This window comes from Lonchura striata, chromosome 6 (genome assembly GCF_046129695.1).
Source record: "Lonchura striata isolate bLonStr1 chromosome 6, bLonStr1.mat, whole genome shotgun sequence".
Classification (NCBI taxonomy): Eukaryota; Metazoa; Chordata; class Aves; order Passeriformes; family Estrildidae; genus Lonchura; species Lonchura striata.
In genome coordinates this window covers 66108875-66130140 of record NC_134608.1, presented here as the reverse complement: position 1 = coordinate 66130140, position 21266 = coordinate 66108875, and the positions used below count along the sequence as shown (strand labels likewise).

At 54.1% G+C, this 21266-nt stretch overlaps 1 protein-coding gene and 1 pseudogene across 1 annotated transcript in view; both read left to right on the top strand.

Moving 5' to 3' along the window:
* The window catches only part of LOC144246558 (uncharacterized), a gene marked incomplete at its 5' end in the record, with an annotated part of 597045 nt that overhangs the window by 300744 nt on the left and 275035 nt on the right, over positions 1–21266 (top strand).
* LOC144246417 (olfactory receptor 14A16-like) lies at positions 14773–15706 on the top strand (annotated as a pseudogene).

Here is a 21266-nt window from a genome sequence, read left to right as displayed (position 1 = left end):
GAGAAAGAAGGCCCTGGAACTGCCCCAGCACAGCAGCCTGAAGAGCTGGAGCAGTTCCAGCCACGGCAGAAGGGTGAGTGGCAGAGCTGGGCCGCAGGGCTGGTGCCTGCAGCCAGCTTGGCCCCATGCCATGCCATGCCATGCCATGCCATGCCATGCCATGCCATGCCGTGCCGTGCCATGCCATGCCATGCCATGCCATCCCATCCCCTGGGGCCATGCCCATGGTCAGGATGGAATAGGGGCCGGGCAGACACCCCACAGCCGTGCTCCATGCCCTGGGCCGTCACGGGGCTGTCCCTGCCTGGGCAGCGCAGGGCTGGGCTGTGTTCTCCGGCCTCTCCGGCAGCCCCTCAGCTCGGGCTGCGCTCGCTCTTTCCCAGATGCAGCCCTGGACCAGACACAAGAGCAGGAACCCGCCCATGGCCACTTCCACAGAACAGCACAGGTACCTGCAGCCATCCCCACCTGGGCTGGGCCTGCTGGCACTGCTCAGCCCAGCAGCACACCTGCAGCACCCCATGGCTTCTTGCTCTTCTCCTACAGCTTGTTTGCAAATTCATCAAGAGAATTCGGCAGGAAGAGACCAGTGTCATGAGCCCTGGGCTCAGAGCATACTCAGAGCTCCTGGGACATGAGACCAGTGCCGCCCTGCTGGATTTGCTTGTGCAGAGTGGTGTTCCCAGAGCAGAGCAAGTAAGCAGATGTGGCCAGGCTTCAAGTGCCCCATGACTCACATGGCTTTCCAAGCCACTAGTGCTGGCCCCTGTGAGCCTTTGAGGCCATCGCAGTGCGGCGGGAAGGGAAGCACTTCTCTGGGGACCCTGGGAACACTGCTCCCTCTGGCAGCTTTCCAAGTCTCCCTGTGCCTTCTCCAGGTGCCCGCCATGGTGAGATACATCCACCAGTGGCTCATGGCCAATGATTCTGCTGAGCACAGGCTGGACAACGCCCTGCTGTATCTCACAGAAGCGCAGCCAAATGAGGCAGTAATGACACTCCTGCGTGTGGCCCCATCCTGTGACAGGTATGGGGCCCATCTGCCCAGAGGGCTCAGGGCTCACCCCAACCCATCGCCCTGTACAGCCTGGGCCAGGTTTCTGACCAACAGAGAGTCCCAGGGCCCTCTGGCTGCTCCCTTTCCAGGCCCTGGCATGTCAGCCCCAAGCCTGCTGCCATGCTCCCTCGTTGTCCCACAGGGGCCTGTCCCCACAGGGCTGGGCTGCCTGGCTGCTGCTGGAGAGGGGCAGTGGGCAAAGGCAGAGCCGGCAGTCAACCCGGGCCTCTAGAGATGCCCAGACCACGGTGCTGTGTCTGAGATGCCCTGAGACAGAGCTCTAACCCCGCAGAGCTGCCATGGCCATGTGGAAGACCATCATGTGCACACCCTGGACTGCAGAGCTGGCACAGCAGATACTCCTGGATGTGCTGGGGAGCTGGCCAGAGCACAGCATGAGCACCTGCGATGGGAACAGAATGACTGTCTTTGCCCTGGCTGTGAGTTTCTGCCAGTGGACTTTGCTGGCCCCAAGGCCACCTGTCCAGCAGCTCTCCATCCTCCTTTCCCCACTGCATCTCCCTGCCTCAGGCACTGGCCTGAAAGCTGGCCTAGGGACAGCTGCAGGGCCACCAGGCCCGCTGCTCCCCCTGTGTCTCTCTGGGCCTCTCCCTGCCACGCTCGGGCCCTGTCCCACGGACACCTTGGCACTGAACGCTGCCTCGGGGGGCTTCGTCCTTTGCAGGCAACTGTGGTGATATGGAAGATCCTTCAGGAGCGCTGTGTCCCAGATATAGTGGATGAGCATTTCCCGCAGTTATTTGTGCATCTGCTCTTCCAAGTGTTCTTCAGCACCAAAGAGATGCCAGAGGAGGTGGATACCTTCTGGAAGGGATGCCAGGAAGAACATGGCCTTGCCAGCAGCCCCAACAGGTGCTCTATCCCAATCCTTCTGTCCCTGCCACATGGCCAGGGCAGGAGCCAGTGCTCCCAGTGTGACCCGGGCTTTGCTCTGCACTCAGGTTTGCAGTGAGGACCCTGAAGTCCCTGCTGTGCCAAATGGACTATGAGGATGTGGTGTTGTCAATGGAGCGCAAGCGTGGCTGGGACACGCTGCTCTGTGCTGACACCCACATTTATGCCGTGGGTCTGCTGGCCAGGTGAGACCCCCTTCTCCCCATTGCTCCCGGCATTTGTGCTCTGTGGCTGGGATATCCCACTCAGTCCCCATGGCCATGGGCCAGAGGGACGAGGGACAGCCAAGCAGACTGGGAAAGGCTGGGAGAGGAGGGTGCCCAGCAGCAGCCACATCTCAAAGGGCCCAGGTCCCCCTGCAGGGTGGGGGGTAAAGACAAGAACTGCATCAGTCTGTCCTGGGAGGGGCTTCCCCCCCCGACTCAGGGTCTTAGTGTCGTAGGAGCAGGCCCACGGCCAGTAATTATCACTGACTCCATGTATTTCAGAGGTCCGATCAATAATAATTATTATTAAGAAACCCATTGTTCTTATAGATAGTTATGATATAGGTTGATTTAATGTGTTTTCTAGTCTAAACACTATACCATTAGTTACTTAAGAAAGCACATTTTGGTAGACAAATCTCTGTAACATATTCCGAATGTTCACAATGCCAGGTGCAGCATGTTAAGATAAGAATGTTTTTTCATTCTTTCCTCTGATCTTCTCAGACTTTCTCAGGCGATGCCTGGGAAAGTTGTTTGTTTCTCTCTGAGGCCAGAGAGCTGCTGCCACATCTTAGTGCCATTTTCTGCCTTCCAGGGAGATGGGCAAAGAATCCATCGATGAGTGTAAAAGCATCTTAGACTATCTCCTTCAGTTGCTCCGCAAAGAGATGCCATACTGGCACTTCCCTGCCCTGGCATTCCTTGTGGAGGTGAGTCTGAAGGCCGGCGCTGCCTCCCAGCTCTCTGCCCTCTCGTAGCCGCAGCTGCCTGGGATGGTGCCCACGCCCTGCGCTGCTGCCTGGTCCCCGCCCTGTGCGGTTCTGGGCTCCTGCCGGCCGGGTCCCCTGTCACTGCCCTGTGCCTTTCAGGTCCTGCATTGCCTGGACTTGAGTGCATGCAGTGACAGCATCATGGATCTCTTGTCGAGGCACTTGCTGAGTGAGCACACGGAGATGCGCCGCCAGGTTCTGAGAGCCCTCCTCTTGATCAGGGATAATCCCTCGCTGGTAAGGAGGGGGCAGCAGCTGAAGCCGTGCAGGCAGTGTGGTGCTGGGGAACACAGTTGCTGGTCTTCAGGCACTGGGTCAGCCGCTCCCAGCTCTCCTGCCTCCCACTTCAGCTGCCCGAGGGCTGCGGGACAGGCCTTTGGCCTCTGGGCCCTGTGGCAGCAGGGTGGCCTTTCACACACTTTTGTTCCGCACAGGCCAAAAGAATGCGGAGCCTGACCGAAAGCCTCGGGGAGCTCCTGCAGGAAAATGATAGTGATGTGGTCAGGATGAGCATTGTTCTACTTAGTGATTTCTTCTTGGATAATGACACCCCAATACCCAGCCCCATCGCCCTGCAGCTGGCTAAGGTGCTCCTGCCACTCTTTGAACACGTAAGGCTCTGTGCCCTCAGCCACGGCCACTGGCTGCTGCCCAGACACTTGGTGCCCTGTGGAGATGCAGGCCTGCGCCAAGGTGGGCCAGAATCAGCTGATGCCAAGGTCTTGTTTCCTTCCTGTTACACAGGATGACTGGCATGTGCAGTGGATCTCCATGTTTGTATTTCGAGCCTTGCTGTCTACTGTAGTGGAAGAAGAGAAAAAGCTCCTGATGACACAAGTGTGTCACAGCCTGCTCCCACTCTTCTTCCACTGCCATGATGAGAATCAGAGTGTGGCAGAGGTGAGGACTCACGGGCTGCTGCTGTCGCCCTGGGAGAGGGCTTGGCTGCCTCCTGCCCTGGCGCCTGGCAGGCTGCATCCTCCTCTTGGCCCTGGCACAGGGATGCTGATCCTGGGCTGCGGGGCCATTTCCGTGTCTCTACTGCTCTCCAGGCTTCTTGGGAAACCCTGCTTTGTGTGGCCAAATTCCTGAACAGGAGAGATCTTGAAAAGCCTGTAAAGAAGGAGAAACTTTGGAGGTTCATTGAGATCCTGGTAAGGAGGGCCGGGAAGCCGCAGCCCCAGCCTGGAGCAGCCCCTGAGCGCGGTGCTCGGTGTGCAGGCTGGCAGCTGTGCCCCTGCCCGCTGCTGCAGCCCGAGGCCGCGCGGGCTCTGCTCCAGGCTCCTGCGGCCCCAGCCGGGTGCCCATGGAGCCCCGGCCCGGGGGGCTGCGGGGCCAACCCTTTCCTCCTGTCGCTCTCTCCAGCTGGCAGAGGACAGCAGCAGCGTGGCCGAGCACCTGCGCCGGGCCCTGCCCTACCTGCAGAGCCCACAGGAGCCCCTGCGAGAGGCGGCCGTCAGGTTCATGGGTGAGTCACGAGCCGGGCCAGGAGGGCGTGTGGGCACAGGGCTGGCGGCGCCGCTGGCAGGGAGCTGTGCCGCTGGGCCTGACAGGCTCTGTGTTCCCAGGGACGGCCGGGCGGTACCTGAGGGGGAGGAAGGAAGAGCTCCATCTCATCTGTGAGGGTGAGTGAGGGCAGCGGGCTGCCAGCGAGGGCTGGCGGGGGAGCTGCGAGCCCTGCCCCGGCTGTGGAGGGCTCTGCTCCCTGTGCAGACCAGGGGCGGCGTGGACAGAGCACACAGAGCTTTCAGGGCACCTGGGGGATTCGTGGCCAGCAGTTTCGGGCTGATCCAGCTGGTCCCTGCTCCCTGCTGGCCATGGCCAGAGCCGGCTGGGATGGCCCTGGCACAGGGATCTCCTCGGGTCCCCTCAGATGCGGGAACTGACCATGGCGCTGTTCCTCTCTCTTTCAGCCCTAGAAGACACGGCCAATGACATCAGTGTCGCCGTTGCGAGCCTGGCAGTTCAAACGTTGTCTGTCCTCCAGGGAATAGAGAGAGCTCGATATTCCCGCTTCCACAGCCTGCATGATCGGCTCTGCAGGGCATGGAGGAGACGGCCTCGTCTGTCGGGGCTCGGCTGGCTGCGCTGCTGCAGCTCTGCAGAGAGCTGATCCCAGAGGCTCTGTCTGCTGGGGCCACTCGAGCCAGCAGGAATGTTTCGTTTCTTTAGGATTGTTCTTTTCTTCTTTTTGTTTTTCTTTAGCATAGAAATATAGGATGTGTTGTAATAGACAGACTCCCAGGATCTTTCTTTTGCTGCCCAGGCTCTGCAGGGCCTAGGGGAAGAGGGAGAAAAGGGTTCCTGGGCTCAGCAAGCTGCCCAGGCATGCAGGGTTGCAGGGAAAATGGCCAGAAGCCCCTTGGCCTTTGGTGGTTCTGCTGAAGCCTTTGTGCTGCCCACAGAGCAGATGGGCAGGGGCTGGAGCTGTGGGGATCTCTGTGAGAGCGGTGCCTGGAGATGGCCACAAGCCCTGTCCCAGGCAGGAAGCGCCATCCGTGTCCTCCTGCCCGTGTGTTGCTGCCTGGAATGCTGAGGGCTCCCAGGTGCCTCTTGATGGGGCAGGTTGGCCAGGCTGGGGGAGACCCTGAGGGGACGGGGCCACGAAGGGATGAGGGGCTGTGGAAGCCCAGACAGGACAAGGCAGTGGGAAGGCACGGGGGGGACGTGTGAGGGAGTGGGTAACGTTGGCTCGGGGAGGAAAGTGGGTTGGAACCAAAGGCACCACTCACCCTCACAAAAATATCACCAAAAGTCCTCACAAAAATATCATCAAAATCCCATAAAAATCCCCCCCAAAACACCCAAAACCCAACTAAAATCTTCCTAAAAAATCCCCCCAAACTCCCCAAAATCCAATAGAAATCGACTCAAAATCCTCACAAAAAATCCCACCAAAAATACCATAAAATTCCCACAAAAATTCCACTGTAGATTCCTTGAAAATGCCAGAAAAACCACACAAAATCCCAGGTAAATCTCCACAAAAATTCCACCCAAAAGCCCACAAAACTCACCCAAAAAAATCCACAAAAAATCACCCCAAGGCTCACAGAAATCCCTCAAAATCCCCATAAAAATCGCCCCCAAAATCCCCTTAAATGCCACACAAAAATCCCACAAAAAGTCCCACTAAATCCCCATGAAAATCCCACAGAATCCACAGAGAAAAATTTGTACAAAAATGCAGCCAAAAATCCCCCAATCACACAAAATCCACACAAAAAATCCCACCAAATCACCCAAAATATCCGACCAAAATTTCCCTAAACCCCCCCAAAATCCACACCAAATACACTCAAAAAATCCGCGCCGAAATCCCACCAAACCCCTCTCAAATTCCCCAAAAAATGCCCCCAAGTCCTATCACATCCCACCCGAAGTGCGAGGACATCCACCCAAAAAATCCCCACAGAAACTTCCCTCAAAATCCCGGCCAAACCTCCCAGGAGCAGCCCAAGAATCCCGCAGAGATCGCTGCGAGTGCCCGAATCGCCCGGAACAATCGCCGAGCCATCCCCGCCCGGCCCCGCGCTCCGGCCCCGCTCTCTGTGGGGCCGGGGCCTCTCCCCCCTTGGCTCTGCGCTGGTCCCGTTCGCGCTCCGCTCCCGCTCCCGCCCCACCAGCGCTCCCTGCCCTGGGCCGCGCTGGCCGAGCCCGGCCGGGCGCGCTGGATCCGCTGGGACGGCGCATCCCGGCCCCGGCCCCGGCCCCGCGGGGCTCCCGGGGCAGCTCCGGCCGGGATGCGGCACTGCCGCGGGGCTTTGGGCTTTCCCGGCGCTGCCCGGCGGCTCCCGGGGATCTGCGGCTTCCCGGGATTCGGGGAGGCTCCAGAGGGGACCTGGGCTGGCTCCGGGGGGATTTGGGATCAGTCCGGGGGGAGCTGGGGACGGCTCGGGGGGTTTGGGGTTGTTCCCGAGGATTTTGGGGGGATCTGAGAGAGGTTCCAGAGGGGACCTGGGGCTTTCTGAGGGGTCTGGGGGAATTCAGAGGGGATCTGGGGAGAATCTGGGGCTTTCTGAGGGATCTGGGGGAATTCTCAGGGATCTGGGAGAGTTCCAAGAGGGATTTTGGGGTTTTCCAAGGGATTTTCCGAGGTATTTGGGGAGGTTCCAGAAAGGATTTGGGGCAGTTCCAAAAGCAATTTGGGACGTTATTGAGGGATCTGGGGAAGTCCTAGAAGGAATTTGGGGAATTTCAGAGAAATTTTGGGGGAATTCAGAGGAATTGGGGAGGTTCCAACAGCGATTTGGAGTCCTTCCCAGGGGACTGGGGGTGGACTGGCTGGATTTATGTTTCTTCACAGGATTTTGGGTTTTTTCCCCAAAATGTCCTGTTTTCTCAAGGATATGTGGACTTTTCCCTGGATTTGGGTATCACTATGGGGTAGAAGGGGAAGCTTTGGTAGATTCAGTGTGAATTCTGGGGGGTTCCTGGATGGATTTGGGTGTTTTCCATGGGATTTTGGGTGGGTTCTCAACTGCATTTTGGGATTTTTTTCCCCAGAATTTCAGGATTTTTCCCAGAATTTGGGTATTTTCCCCAGGATTCTGTTCTCATCATGGGTTTGTCCCAGAAGGGGAAGCTTTGGGTGGTTATAGTGTGGATTTTAGAGATAATTGAGGCTGGATTTGGGGTTCTTCCAAGAATTTTGGCTTTTTTTTTCCTGGAATTTCAGGATTGTTCCCAAAATTCCAGGACTCCTGCTCGGATTTCTCTCTCACGGTGGGTTTGTCATAGAAGGGGAAACTTTGGTGGATTTGGGTGAATTCAGGTGTTTCTGGTTGAATTTGGGGATACAGGTTCATTTGTGCAAGTGAAATATAATTATTATTACTAATAATAGCAGTTATATAAAAATATAACATGATCCTTTTTTTTGACATAATAAAAAATTGATAATGTGAAATAATGCTGACAATACTAATTTGTCAGCTTTGGCTGCCCACTGTGACACTGAAGACCCTACAGAAAAGGACTGGCCAAGACCCAAATGTCAGTGGTAAACTCTGCAAGATTGTGTACGACAAATACCAGAGGAATGCATGAAATTGGCTATTTTTATAGGGCTTGCTGATACTGTGGTGTGGAATGCTTTGTCTGTTACATGAGAAATACAGTGATTAAGAATGCTGGGTTTTTCATGTACCAGACAATCCACAAGCTGCAGGATTGGTTGAACTGGTGAAGGGTTTGTAAAAAGAGCAGTTAAAGAATGAGGAGATAGGAACCTGTCCCCATGGAGAACCCATCTCCCAGATGTGCTCCATGCCCTTAACAATGGCCCCTGGGGAAATGGGAACCCCCTGGCTGTGCACGGCTGCTCCCAATGTGCAAATACAGCCCTGGGCAGTGAGACTGGGACTGCCTGGGAAATTGTTCTGGGTGTGATGGCCCTGGCAGGGCCAGCCCAGAGGCTGCAGGGCTGGACCTTCATGCGCTGGAATTAGTCAGGATAAATCAGAAGCAAATGAGAGTTAGCAATACAGGAACAGGAATCCAGATTCCTCCAGGACACTTTGGTTTGGTAACTGCTCACTGGAGCTTGGCCTTGCAAAGTGCTCCTGTCATGGGAGGAGGAACTGATGCAGATTATCAAGGGGAAATTGAAGTAATTCAGTTAAACAATAGTGAACAAAATTGGATTATTCAAACCCATGACAAAGTAGCACAATTATTGATATTGTCAGTGTTTAGAACAATTGGAAAAAAAGGAGATCCACTTCAAATCACTGCTGTTGATGGAGATAAAGGGTTTGGATCCAGCAGTGCTAATAATGGGGCCAGAGTGTGGGTCCAGAGGCCAAAAGGCCCTCCCGAGGCAGCTGAAGAACAGCTCCTGGGAAGGACAGCAGTGTTGGAATCCTGAAACCTGGGCAGGATCGATGGGAATGTGTCCCTGCAGCCAAGTGCTCTGTGTGAGAACAGGTAGATATTACAGGAGATTGTTTTACACATCCTGCCAGATCAAATCTCTCTGTTTGCCCCAGTGAAAACTCGTGACCTGGACTCCATTCTAGGATGGAGCCAGGGCCAGACTCTTGTACTGCCCAAGGTGTATCCCTTGAAGGCCTTTTAATAAATCCTGCTTTATTCCTTTAACACTGCCTAGCTCAGTTCTAGGCAGCCTCTCAAGGCATCACCACCAAACCAAGGGAACACGGACCAGGTCTGGCTGGCTGGGCCTCCTGGGGACCACCTGACCACCTTGGCATGTCCAGGGCTGCTTCTCACCTGCCCTGAAGCCCTGGGGCTCTGGGCTTTCCTTCCGATGGGAGAGAACTCTCCTTCTCCTCCATGGGCCATGGCCAAAACTGGGATTCCTCCTCCAAAACTCTGTACATCCAAGGATTGCTCCCAAGTGAAAGCTGCCAGGACAGACAGGTCTGGCTGCCCTTGGCCTCCTGGGAGCTGCCTCTCATCTGCTTTTGAAACACTGGGGCTTGGTGCTTTCCCTCCAGTGGAAATAACTGTCCTTTATCTCAAGGTGACTGTTGTCAAAATTGAGATTCCTCCTCCCAAATTCCATCTATCCAAGGATTCCTCCATGACAAATGATGCCAGGAAGAACAGGTCTGTTTGGCTGAGCCTCCCAGGAGACACCCCTTTCTTCTTCTGCCTTTGAAAAACTCGGGCTCTGTGCTTTCCTTCCTATGGAAAAAACTGTCCTCCAGGTGTCCATATCTGAAACTGGGATCCCACCTCTAAAATTCCCTATATCCAAGGGTTGCTGCCAGGCAAAATCTGCCCGTACCATCAAGTCTGGCTGGCCTTGGCCTCTGGTGGCTGCCCCTGCCACACTGGGGCTCGGTTCTTTCCTTCCCATGGAGATCCCTGTGACACTGTGGGCACCTCATGGAACCAAGGGGATCATTGTGGCACCACTGGAGCCCATGGAACCAAGGGGCCATGGTGACACCGCGGGGCTTCATGGACCCAGAGACCATTATGACTCTGTGGGGCAGATGGAACCATGGAGACCATTCCAACCCTTCAGGGCCTCATGTCACCAAAGGGGCATTGTGACACCTCAGGGCCTCCTGGAAGCAAGGGACCATTGGGACACTGTGGGGCCACATGGAACTGAGGGAACATGGACCAGGTCTGGCTGGCTTGGCCTTCCAGTGGCCATCTGACAGGTCTGGCTGATGCTGGGATGTCAAGGGCTGCCCCTCATCAACTCCTGGTGCAATGGGGCTCCTTTGTTTCCTTTGTATGGAAAAGAACCATCCGTCTTTTCAGATGCCCATTGCCAAAACTGACACTCTGCCTAAAATCTTTCCTATATTCAAGGGTATCTCTAAGAACAGGATCTGGCAGCTCTGGCTGGCCTTTGCTGCTTGTGGTCAACTCTCATTTGCCCCAAAAGCAGTGGGGCTCTGTTCCTTCATTCCTATAGAAAAGAACTGGTCTTCATGTCCAGGGACCATGGCCAAAACAAGAATTGGCTACCGAGCCCGGCCGGGCTCACGGAACCATCTGCAGCCCCAGGCAGATATTGACTCTGCCAGTGCTGCCATCCTCCCTCCAGTGAGAGAAAAGGACACAGGGCAGGCACACAGAGGAGCAACATGAACACACCAAGGGCAGGGAAGGGGAAGTTGAGTCCCAGATGGGAGGAATGAGGAGATGCCTTGATCTTGGGGCTGAAATCCTCTGCTAAAGCTATGGAGAAGGATATCATGGATACATCAGACTCTCTTTTTCCCTATAATGCATTGAAAAGTATGGGGAGATGACTTGTTTCAGCAAGGGCCTCCATGCTAAAGTAAGCAAATGTTGAAGTAGCTGTGATCCCATGAGAAGTTTGAACAGAGAAGGAGAGCAGAGTGATGAGACCCTGTGTCCTCAGGGAGAGAAGATCTCTGTTCCCAGAGATGATGATTTCAGAAATAGATGAAGAGAACCTTTGCTCTTAAACAGCTCATGTTTATACTAATACCCCATAAGCTGACATGGCCCATAAACACAACTGTGGGAAAAGCTGTGAAAAAATGGGAGGGACTTCATGACTGCAGATTTTTCCAGTCAGCTGTTATTCACGGAAATGAAAAGCCATGAGATAACAGTTTTCTTGTGGAGAAGTCTTCATAACATTAACAAGAGGAACTTCTCTCCTGATGTGAAGTGAAGAAAGACTATTTTAGAGGTGGTAAACTGACTGAAAATTTTGGGTTTTGTCTCTTTACATTGTCAGGTGGTATGGAGAGAGGAAGTGTTCTGAAAGTTTTGTTCTAATTCTTATTACTCTTTCTTTGTTATTGTTAATACAATTTATTTATACCCTTTTAATATTTTTTGACTACTTTGCCTTTCTCCTAATCCTATGTCACAGCAGGAAATAGTAAGTATATTCTAGTGAGTGCACTGGTAATTAGCCACCACACTATTGAAGCATTGGCCGAGAAATCTCAAAATGATGACCCAAAATCACTACAGAAACTTAATGACAAGCTGCACGAGAGCAGAGAGAAATTGAGGCAGACCCGTGGTTTGTCAGGACATACTTGATCCTAATGAGCCCCGTGGTGCATTTGGAGATGAGCCCTGGAACCTCAGGGCCTGAGAGGAGATTGCAAAAACTTTTCCCAGAGTCAAAGTCAGAAGAAAACCCCAAAGTGGTTGGAGTCTAAAGCATTAATGGGAACCACAAAGGTTCATCTATACCACAGTCTCTTCATGGAGTCCTTGGAGGAGAGAACTGGAGGCCAGGATGGCACAAAAACCTCTCAGAGACTCAAAATGGCACAAAGAACTGTCAATGTGGAAAGGAAAATCCAAAGTACCTTACCAAAGCTAAGAATCTCAAAGTATTAATGAGCCCTACTGAGTGGCTGTACAAAGCTCTCAAGGGACTCATTAAAGCAGATAATTGGGGCCATGATTGCACAAACCTCTCACAGAGTCTGTATAAAAAGGCAAACACCAAGTACCTTAATAAAACTGAAGTACCTTGAAGCATTAATGGGCCCCACTGAGTGTTGCTCCTGACAAAGCCTCTCCAGGGACTAATTACAGCAGATAATTGGAGGCCATGATTACAGAAACCTCTCAGAGACTCCAAGGCAAAAGCAAAAGCCAAAGTCCTTTCAAAAACCTGCAGTCCCTGGGAGCATGAAGGAGCCCCCAGGGCCAGTCCTGACCAAGGCTCCCCAGGGACTCCTTCCAGCAGATCCTTGAGGCCACTGGGATGTGGGCCAGGGGGGATGCTGAGGGCAGAACCAGGGGCTGACAGTGCCCAGCCTGGCTGGGGCTGTGCCAGGAGGCCCCAGGGCCTCAGGACAAGGTGTCTCCTCACAGCCCTTGGTGGCACAGACCCTGCTGTGCCCCAGGGCACCAAGACTTGGCTTCTCTTTGTCCCCACCTGGCATCAGTGCCTCCAGTTCTCTGCTCTGCCTGGGGTCTGGGGACACTTTCTCGGTCGTGTCCCTCAGTGGGACCCATTAAAAGTCCAAGAAACTTTGGAGTTGGATTCTGACTTGGAGTTCTGGAGAGGTTTCTGCAGCTCCCTCTCAGGGCCTGATGTTCAGGGCCTGAGCACAAAGCCCCAGAGGGTCATTAAAGTCCTTGTGCTGTGTCTGTGCTGCTGAGCTGGGCCGGGCTCCTGGCACAGAGGGTGATGCTGGTAAGCAAGCAGAGCTTCAAAAGCACATTTCTCTTGCTGAGCAGCTCTTCTCCCAGCCCAGCAGGGCTGGGGCACTGCCTGCAGCCAGCGCGGGCACAGCACAGAGGCACAGAGAGCTTCAATCAGTCAGGGCTGGGAAGGGGCTGAGAAGTGCCTGGGGCAGAATCACTGCCAGCCCTTGGCACAGGAACCTCTGGCTGCAGGACAATGCAGCTGCAGCTCCTGGAGAGATCTCCTAAAGCTGGAACATGCCAATGCCCACAGCCTCTGTGAGTGCATTCTCTGCTCATCTCCTGTGCAGAGCAGCCAGGGGTGCCCAGGGCTGTCCTGCAGAGCAGGGTCCTGCAGCCCAGGGCGCTGTGCTGGGCCAGGGACTCTGCTGCCTGCCAGGGACAGCTCTCAGCCGGCCCTGGAGCTGCTCCCAGCGCTGGCCAGGAGCTGTGGGGGGAAGGAGCCACCCTGAGCAGGGCAGGTGCTGCTGCTGAGAGGGGCTGGCTGGGGCAGGGCTGCTCCCAGCTCCAGACCTGCCTGGGCACAGCTCCGGAGGGCACTTCCCAAAGAAGGTAAGGCTGGGATTGCTGTAAAGGTCAGGAGCTTTCCTGAGAGTGTTTTCAATTTCCTGCTTGGAGTAGGATGGCAATGTTGGGGTGGTGACAAAAAGATTTTTGCTTTTTATACATTTTTCATATACTCGTAGCTCTGTAAATTACTACTTTATGATTATAAAACTATAATCCTTACTAAACTCCATTAAACTCTTAATTAGCTTTATCAAACTACTATGATGTTCTTAGATAACTCTAATCTTTGCTGACACTAGTATGTTTCCTACCTTTCTCTTAGATTTTAGTACAATAAACTGACTGTCTAAATATATTCCTGAAATACTGCATAGTCTTATTATCAGGAAGAGGGCCTACAAGAAGCATATTTTGGTTTTGACCAGAATGTGAACAGTCATAACTAAAACTGGGGCAAAGAAATCCTTGGACCTACTGCAATGTGTTGAGGCAGGGGTGTGTAACTGGGGCAACTGAATCTCCTGCTGGATGTTCCTGTTAAATATCCTAATTAATCAACCTTAATGAATTGTTGAAATCAGGGTCTGAGTGTGCCCCATCCCCACTGGGACACCTAGAAGATTCCAAGAAAGGTCTGGTTTTTACTTTACTGTTTTAACACTGTTGCAAGGGGATTTTTTTTCTCTTTTGATTATAGACAATAGGGGGATGAGAGAAGCAGAACAGAAATTGTAGTCCCAAAATCACAGAACATTCTGAGTTGAAAGGGGCACACAGGATCATCAAAGGAGTGTTTGAACATTTCCAGAGACTCCAGAACTGTGACTTTGGGTGGTCAGTGTCTCTGCTGGGAGCCTCCCAAAGGGCCTTCAGCCACTCCTCAGCCCTGGGCAGCAGCAGCATCACCTCTGCAGGGCCCAGCAGGGCTCTCCTGAGATACCCTTGCCCAGCTGCACACAGAGCCTGCCCCAGCCAGGGCCCTGCACACAGGCAGGTTTCTGTAGGGCCGGGCCGAGGGCACACAGGGTGGGATGGGCTCTGTGAGCGCTGGCAGGGACAAGGCACCTCTCAGGAGGGGATGTCCAGGCCCAGGGAGATGCTCAGGGAAGCAGAGGGGGCTGAGCAGAGCAGTGCTGGGGGAACAAGCCCATCCAGCCCCTCACCTTCCTTCAGCCACAGGAAATCCTTTGCCTCTCACATCTCTCAGTGGCAAACTCTGAGTGCAGCAGGAATGCTGGGGATTTCTGACTTCAGAGAGACAGGAATGATGTGTGGGTAGGGAAAGTGTTCTATACATATATTTCTAAATCCATGTCCTCCAGACTTGGTAGTGCAGATGGTATCAAGCCTTTCTGCACTATAAGTGAGTCCCCGGACAAATCCTGAATATCCAGCCTTGTCCCTCTGCCCCATAGCCACAAACCCAGGGCAGCAGGGCAGGGATGGTTCCTCGAGAGCTCCCACGCACAGGCCTGGCTGCTTCTGGCACACTCAACCAGCACAACTGGAGCTCAGGCAGGGATCTGGGTGAAGGTTTTCCCAGAGCAGGAACAAGGGTGGGTGAGTCCCAGCAGGACAAACTAAAAGCAATGGCCCAGGTTTGGCTCCAGGCAGCCTCTCCTGACTTGTCCCTGTCCTTTCTCCATGAACAGGTGCCCATGTGCAGCCACAGCAAATGTCCAACAGCAGCTCCATCAGCCACTTCCTCCTGCTGGCACTGGCAGACACGCGGCAGCTGCAGCTCCTGCACTTCTGCCTCTTCCTGGGCATCTCCCTGGCTGCCCTCCTGGGCAACGGCCTCATCATCAGCGCCGTAGCCTGCGGCCACCACCTGCACACGCCCATGTTCTTCTTCCTGCTCAACCTGGCCCTCAGCGACCTGGGCTCCATCTGCACCACTGTCCCCAAAGCCATGCACAATTCCCTCTGGGACACCAGCACCATCTCCTACACAGGATGTGCTGCTCAGCTCTCTTTTTTTTGTCTTTTTCATCTCAGCAGAGTTTTCCCTCCTGACCATCATGTGCTACGACCGCTACGTGTCCATCTGCAAACCCCTGCACTACGGGACCCTCCTGGGCAGCAGAGCTTGTGCCCACATGGCAGCAGCTGCCTGGGCCAGTGCCTTTCTCAATGCTCTCATGCACACAGCCAATACATTTTCCCTGCCCCTGTGCCATGGCAATGCCTTGGGCCAGTTCTTCTGTGATATCCCACAGATCCTCAAGCTCTCCTGCTCCAAATCCTACCTCAGGGAACTTGGGCTTATTGCTGTTAGTGTGTGTTTGGCATTTGGTTGTTTTGTATTCATTGTTTTCTCCTATGTGCAGATCTTCAGGGCTGTGCTGAGGATCCCCTCTGAGCAGGGACAGCACAAAGCTTTTTCCACCTGCCTCCCTCACCTGGCTGTGGTCTCCCTGTTTATCAGCACTGGTGTATTTACCTACCTGAAGCCCCCCTCCATCTCCTCCCCATCCCTGGATCTGGCCCTGTCAGTTCTGTACTCGGTGGTGCCTCCAGCCCTAAACCCCCTCATCTACAGCCTGAGGAACCAGGAACTCAAGGCTGCAGTGTGGACACTGATGACTGGATGCTTTCAAGGACATTAAACTGCTGGCAAATTTCTGCAAATCACTTGTAATAAAAGTCACTTCTGATACTTCTTGTTGGTTTCATACAGAGGTCCTTTTTCTTTGTTTTACATTTTAATGTTTTCCACATTAGAAAGAAATGTCATTGTTTGTGATTTCTCATTTTGTTTCTCTTCACCTTTCCTGCGGCCACAGACTGTGTCAATGAAGGGCTGTCCTCTCAGTGGCTTTAAAGGAACTAAAGGATCTCCCAACAGAGTTTTCTGCAGAGATGCCCTTTTGTTGCCTTCTCTGGAGCTGCGGCAACAATGTCTGTGTGCAGAGCTGGGGCAGATCAGGGCTGGCACAGCAGCTCTGCTCCTGCTGGCCACACCATTCCTGATCCAGGCCAGGAGCCATTGGCCTTCTTGGCCACCTGGGCACACAGCTGGCTCACGTCCAGCCTGCTGTCCATCAGCCCCTGCAGGTCCCTTTCTGCCTGGCTGCTGTCCAGCCACTCTGTCCTCAGCCTGTAGCGCTGCAGGGGTTGTTGTGGCCCAAGTGCAGGACCCGGCACCTGGACTTGTTAAACCTCACCTTGTTTGATTTGGGCCCTGGATCCAGCCTGTCCAGGTCCGTCTGTAGAGCCCTCCTACACTCCAGCAGATTAGCACTCACACCCAGCTTGGTGTCATCTGCAAATTTGGGGATGGTGGGCTTGGTCCCCTCACCCAGATCATCAGTGAAGATGTTAAACAGGACTGGGACCAACACAGATCCCTGGGGACAGCACCAGGGACTGGACACCAGTTGGGTGCAGCACCATCCCCACCCCTCTCTGGGCCCAGCCTCCAGCCAGCTCTTCCATCTCCCAGCCAGGAGGGAACCTGCCCAAGCCATGGGCTGCAGCTTTTCCAGGCAATGCTGTCACAGACAGTGTCCATGGCTTTGCTGAAGTCCAGATGGACACATCCACAGCCTTTCCCACATCCACAGGTGGGTCACCTGGTTATAAAAGGAGATCAGGTTGCTCAGGCAGGACCTGCCCCTCTTAAATCCATGCTGGCTGGCTCTGGCCCCTCGGCCATCCTGTGGGTGCCCTGTGGTGGCTCTCAAGGTGATCTGTTCCATAACCTTGCCGTGCACCGAGGTCAGGCTGACAGGCCTGGAGCTCCCCAGATCCTCCTTCCAGCCCTTCTTGGGGATGGGCTCACACTGGCACCTCCAGTGCTCTGGGACCTCCCTGGTGAGCCAGGACTGATGGTAAATGATGGGGAGCAGCTTGGGGAGCTCATCCACCAGCTCCCTCATCCCCCAGGATGGATCCCAGCTGATCCCATACACCTGTGATCATCGAAGTGGCTCAGCAGGTCACCAGCTGCTTCCTCCTGGATTACAGGGGACTGTTCTGCTCCATGTGACCATCTAGCAGCTCAGGAGAACTCCTGTCCTGAGGACAATCTCTCCATATATTGAAAGTTGAGACAAACAAGGTGTTAAGTGACTCCACTTTTTTCCTTATCTCTAGTAACTCTACTCTCCACTGCATCCAATAAATAGTAGAGGTCCTCATTATCCCATATTTTGCTACTGAGTTATTTATAGAAATATTTTCTAATATTTTTCACTAAAGTGTTCAGGTTAAGCTCTAATTGAGATTTCACCATTCAGCTTATTCTCCATAACCTAACAACATCCTTAAACATTTGCTAAGTTGCCTGACTTTCTGTCCAAAATTGATACACTCTCTTTTTTCCCTTGAGTTCCCACGAAAGCTCCATGGGCAGTCAGGGAAGTAATTTTTCTCACCAGATTAACTTTTGCCACACTTGGACAGGCTTCTCCTTCCCCCTTAACATTACTTTCTGGAAATGTGTCCATCCTCCCTGGATCCCTTTGTTTTTAAGGGCTGTTTCCTTTAAAATAATCAGTACCTGATTTTGTACTCCTCAAATCAGCATCCTAAATAGGCCAAAGTCTGCCCTTCCTAATTCCAATGTGGAAGTTTTGTTGCTGCACCTCCTTCCTTCACAGATCATTGAAAACTTGATTATTTTATGGTCACTGTGCCCCAGGCAGCCTCCGAACCCCACATCTGCCACCAGCCCTTCTCTCTTTGTCAACAGCAGGAGACAGAGCTTTCCTTGGGAGTGGACTGTTACCAAAAATTCAGTAAAACAGAAAACTCCTTAACACCGGTGCAGCATTAAGAAGCAGCATTCTTTATTCAGCTGGATGCACAGGGGATAGCTCCTCCCAAAGCCGAGCATGCTGAGTACAGGAAAGTTTCTGTTCATATTCTCTATTTTGCACACATTTTCATTGATTATTCTGGACTAAACACACATCTGATAATCATTTCCCCAAAACCATTAACATATTTCCCCTCCCCTTTACCCATGTGTTCTTCTGTCCTGGGTGTCTCTCTGGTGGTCCCTGGTGGTCGTGGACCCCAATGTTCCCGTGGGCCTGGCTGAGCTGGCAGGACACTGAGGCTGGTGAACTTCCAGTTCCCCTTCTCCCACAATGGGCATTGTGTGGTTTCCATAGACCCGGGGTTTTGGAGAATAAGCTCCAGGTGTCAGCTCACCTGGTGGAGACAATTTATCGTCTCGTAACATGAGGTCACAGAGTGGGCTATGACATCCCATGAGTGATCTATGACAGAATGGTCCATGACATCACAGAGTGGTTAATGTGATGTCATCAAGAAGGTATGACATCATAGGCCATCTCTGTGACATCACAGAGCAGGCTTTGACATCACAGGACAGAGCTTTGAAATTGCAGAGCAGACTGTGACATCACAGAGTTGGCTGTGACATCAGAGACCAGCTGTGTGACATTACAGAATGGGCTGTGACATCTCAGAGAGGCTGTGTGACATCCCAGAGGGGCTGTGTGACATCCCAGAGGGGTTGTATGACATCCCAGGAGGGCTCTGTGAGGTCACTGGGTTGGTCACTCTGCCCCAGCTCCCCCTCACAGTTTCTCCCAACAAGTCCAATGCTGTTCATGCCCAGTGGGGTCCCTGTCCCCCAGTATCCCCCCGGTCCCCCTGGAGCCACAGCCTCCACCAAAGGATGTTCCACAGGATCCACCCCAGAGCCTGACATGGAGACAAGGGGCCAGGGCTGTGTGACCAGGACATCAAGGACGTGGATTATCCAGGTCCCTGTGGCCTGGGTTGGGCTCCCCAGGGCAGGAAAGATGTCTGGCAGCTGGAGCAGGCTTAGGGAAGGGCCTCCAAGGTGGGGCTGGAGCCCTTGGGCTGTGAGCAGAGGCTGAGGGAGCTGGGCTTGTCCAGCCCAGAGCAGGAAAGGCTGAGGGGCTCCTCATCCCAGCCTGGCAGTGCCAGCGAGGAGGGGATGGAGAACACAGAGCCAGGCTCTTCACCGGTGGCCTGGTGGGAGACAAAAGCCAATGGGTGTAAGGGGAAAGAGGGGAGATCAGCCAGGCCAGGAGGAGATGAAATGAGTCAGGCTGGTTTCTGCATTTCCTCAGCACCAAAAGCAGCCTGACCTCCCTTCTCCATCCACCACTGACAGCTTTGCACATCAGGAATTGTTTGAGCTGTTTTCCCCCACTTCAGGATGAGCACCCTAATACAAGAACCTAACTGTGTTTATATCTATCACAGAACCACATTTGTCAGAAATTCATTCTAGCATGAAAATCACTTGTGGATGGTGGACTCATCAGACTCTTCTGGGACATTACACATAGCTCACGGAAGAGCGTGATTGTTATTAAATTGTGTCCTGTTCAACCATGGTCTGTTGGCCATGAAGAGAAACTTTCTGTGCCTCTGAGTCTCACCAGTTCCTGACCGCAAAGGACACAAGCCTGATGAGTTGTGGTTCCCACTCCAGTGGTGGCACTTGGACCTCCCTCCATCCCCAGAGCAGAGCACCCTTGTCCCAGAAAGTCCCTGGCAATGCAGGGATGAAGGGAACAGGACAGGCTGTGGGGATCAGGGGCAGGGTACGGCCAGGGATTTGGGGTGGTTGTGAGCCCAGGGCAGGACCTGGCCCTTGGCCTTGGTGAACCTCATCCCATTGTCCTGGGCCCATGGCTCCAGCCTGTCCAGATCCCTCTGCAGAGCTTCCTGCCCTCCAGCACAGCCACACTCCCACCCAGCCTGGGCTCACCTGGAACTGCCTGAGGGTGCCCTCGATGGCCTCGTCCAGATCAGCAATAAAGAGATTTCACTGACCTGGCCCCAGTCCTCAGCCCTGGGGATACCCTGGATGTGACTCCATTCCTCAGCTGCTCTGAGTGCCAGGGGGTGGATGGGGGAATTGGTGGGGAGGGGTGGAGACAAACTGTTATTGATTGTCAGCCATGAAGGGTGTTGATTTCCATATCTGTTCAGACTGGATTATAAGTTGGTGGGGATCAATATAATTTTGACATTGCTGATATCAATCTATAAACAGGGAAAGAAAGCTGGATAAAACAGTTCTCTCCGCTTTATTTTCAATATAGTGTATTCACTTTCAATACACTTCTGAAATCTCTCTAATTAACCAAAGAAGAATTGAACACTTAAATTATTCCCATGAATTTCTCTGGTTTGTGCATTTTGTACAAATGTGTATGAGTTTTTCTTACTAAATTCCAGAACTGAAGAGTTCAAGAATGAAAAGGCCTCAAGAGTGGTAAAATTCAGCAGCCTCCAAGTGTCTGAAGATGCATCCCCATCAGAGCAGCAATGAGCAGAAATGGGCACAGCTCTGTGGCTGCCCCAGCTCTGGGATGGGCCCTGGGCCTGGAGCAGGAGCAGCTCTGGAGGGCCCCAGGGCCGGGGCTCTTGTGCTGGCCTGGGCAGATGGGATGGCAGGAGGGGCTGCAGAGCTCTCAGCACCTCAGGCAGAGGGGAGCAGGGCAGCCAGGGAGCTCCTTTGGCCTTGGCCAAGCCCCTTCCCCCATGGTGGGGCTGAGTCCTGGCTGAGCTGCAGCTGCTGCTGTGCCCTTGGCAGGGGCTGAGGCCGTGGGGCAGTGCCCAGAGCAGCCTGGGCTGAGCAGAGCTGTGGGGCCAGAGCCGGCTGGGCTGTGCTGGGGAGAGGCCCTTGGTGCTGCCCAGAGCTCAGGGCAGCTGGCAGAGCTGGCAGGGAGCTGGGCTGGGCTGGGAGAGCCTGGCACAGGAACCATCAGTGTCCATCTCAGCCTGGCTGAGCGGGCAGGGGCAGGACTCAGCCCAGGCCTTGTGGGGCAGGGCCAGCGCCTGGGCAGGCATTGAAAACAGGCAAGAGCCCGAGAGAGGAGGCTGCTCTGTGCCCTTGGGGCACGGACAGAGCAGGGAGGGGCCCAGGACATTTGTCAGCGCCAGCCTCTGTCTGTGCCAGCCCTGGGCAGCCCTGGCTGCTGAGCCCAGCTCTGCCCTGGGCTGAGTTTGGCTGTGGCCCAGCTCCATCCTCCTGCGGGGCTCAGGGCCTGTTCCCGGCCATGGCCAGCCCTGGCCGCCTCTCTGCTGGCCCAGAGGCCGGCAGAGCCCGGGCAGGGCTGTCTGTGCAGCCCCACAGGTGCCACGGGCTCGGCAGGAGCTGGCAGAGGCTGCCCAGCAGGGAGGCCATGGGGCACAGAGCCCCAAGGCTGC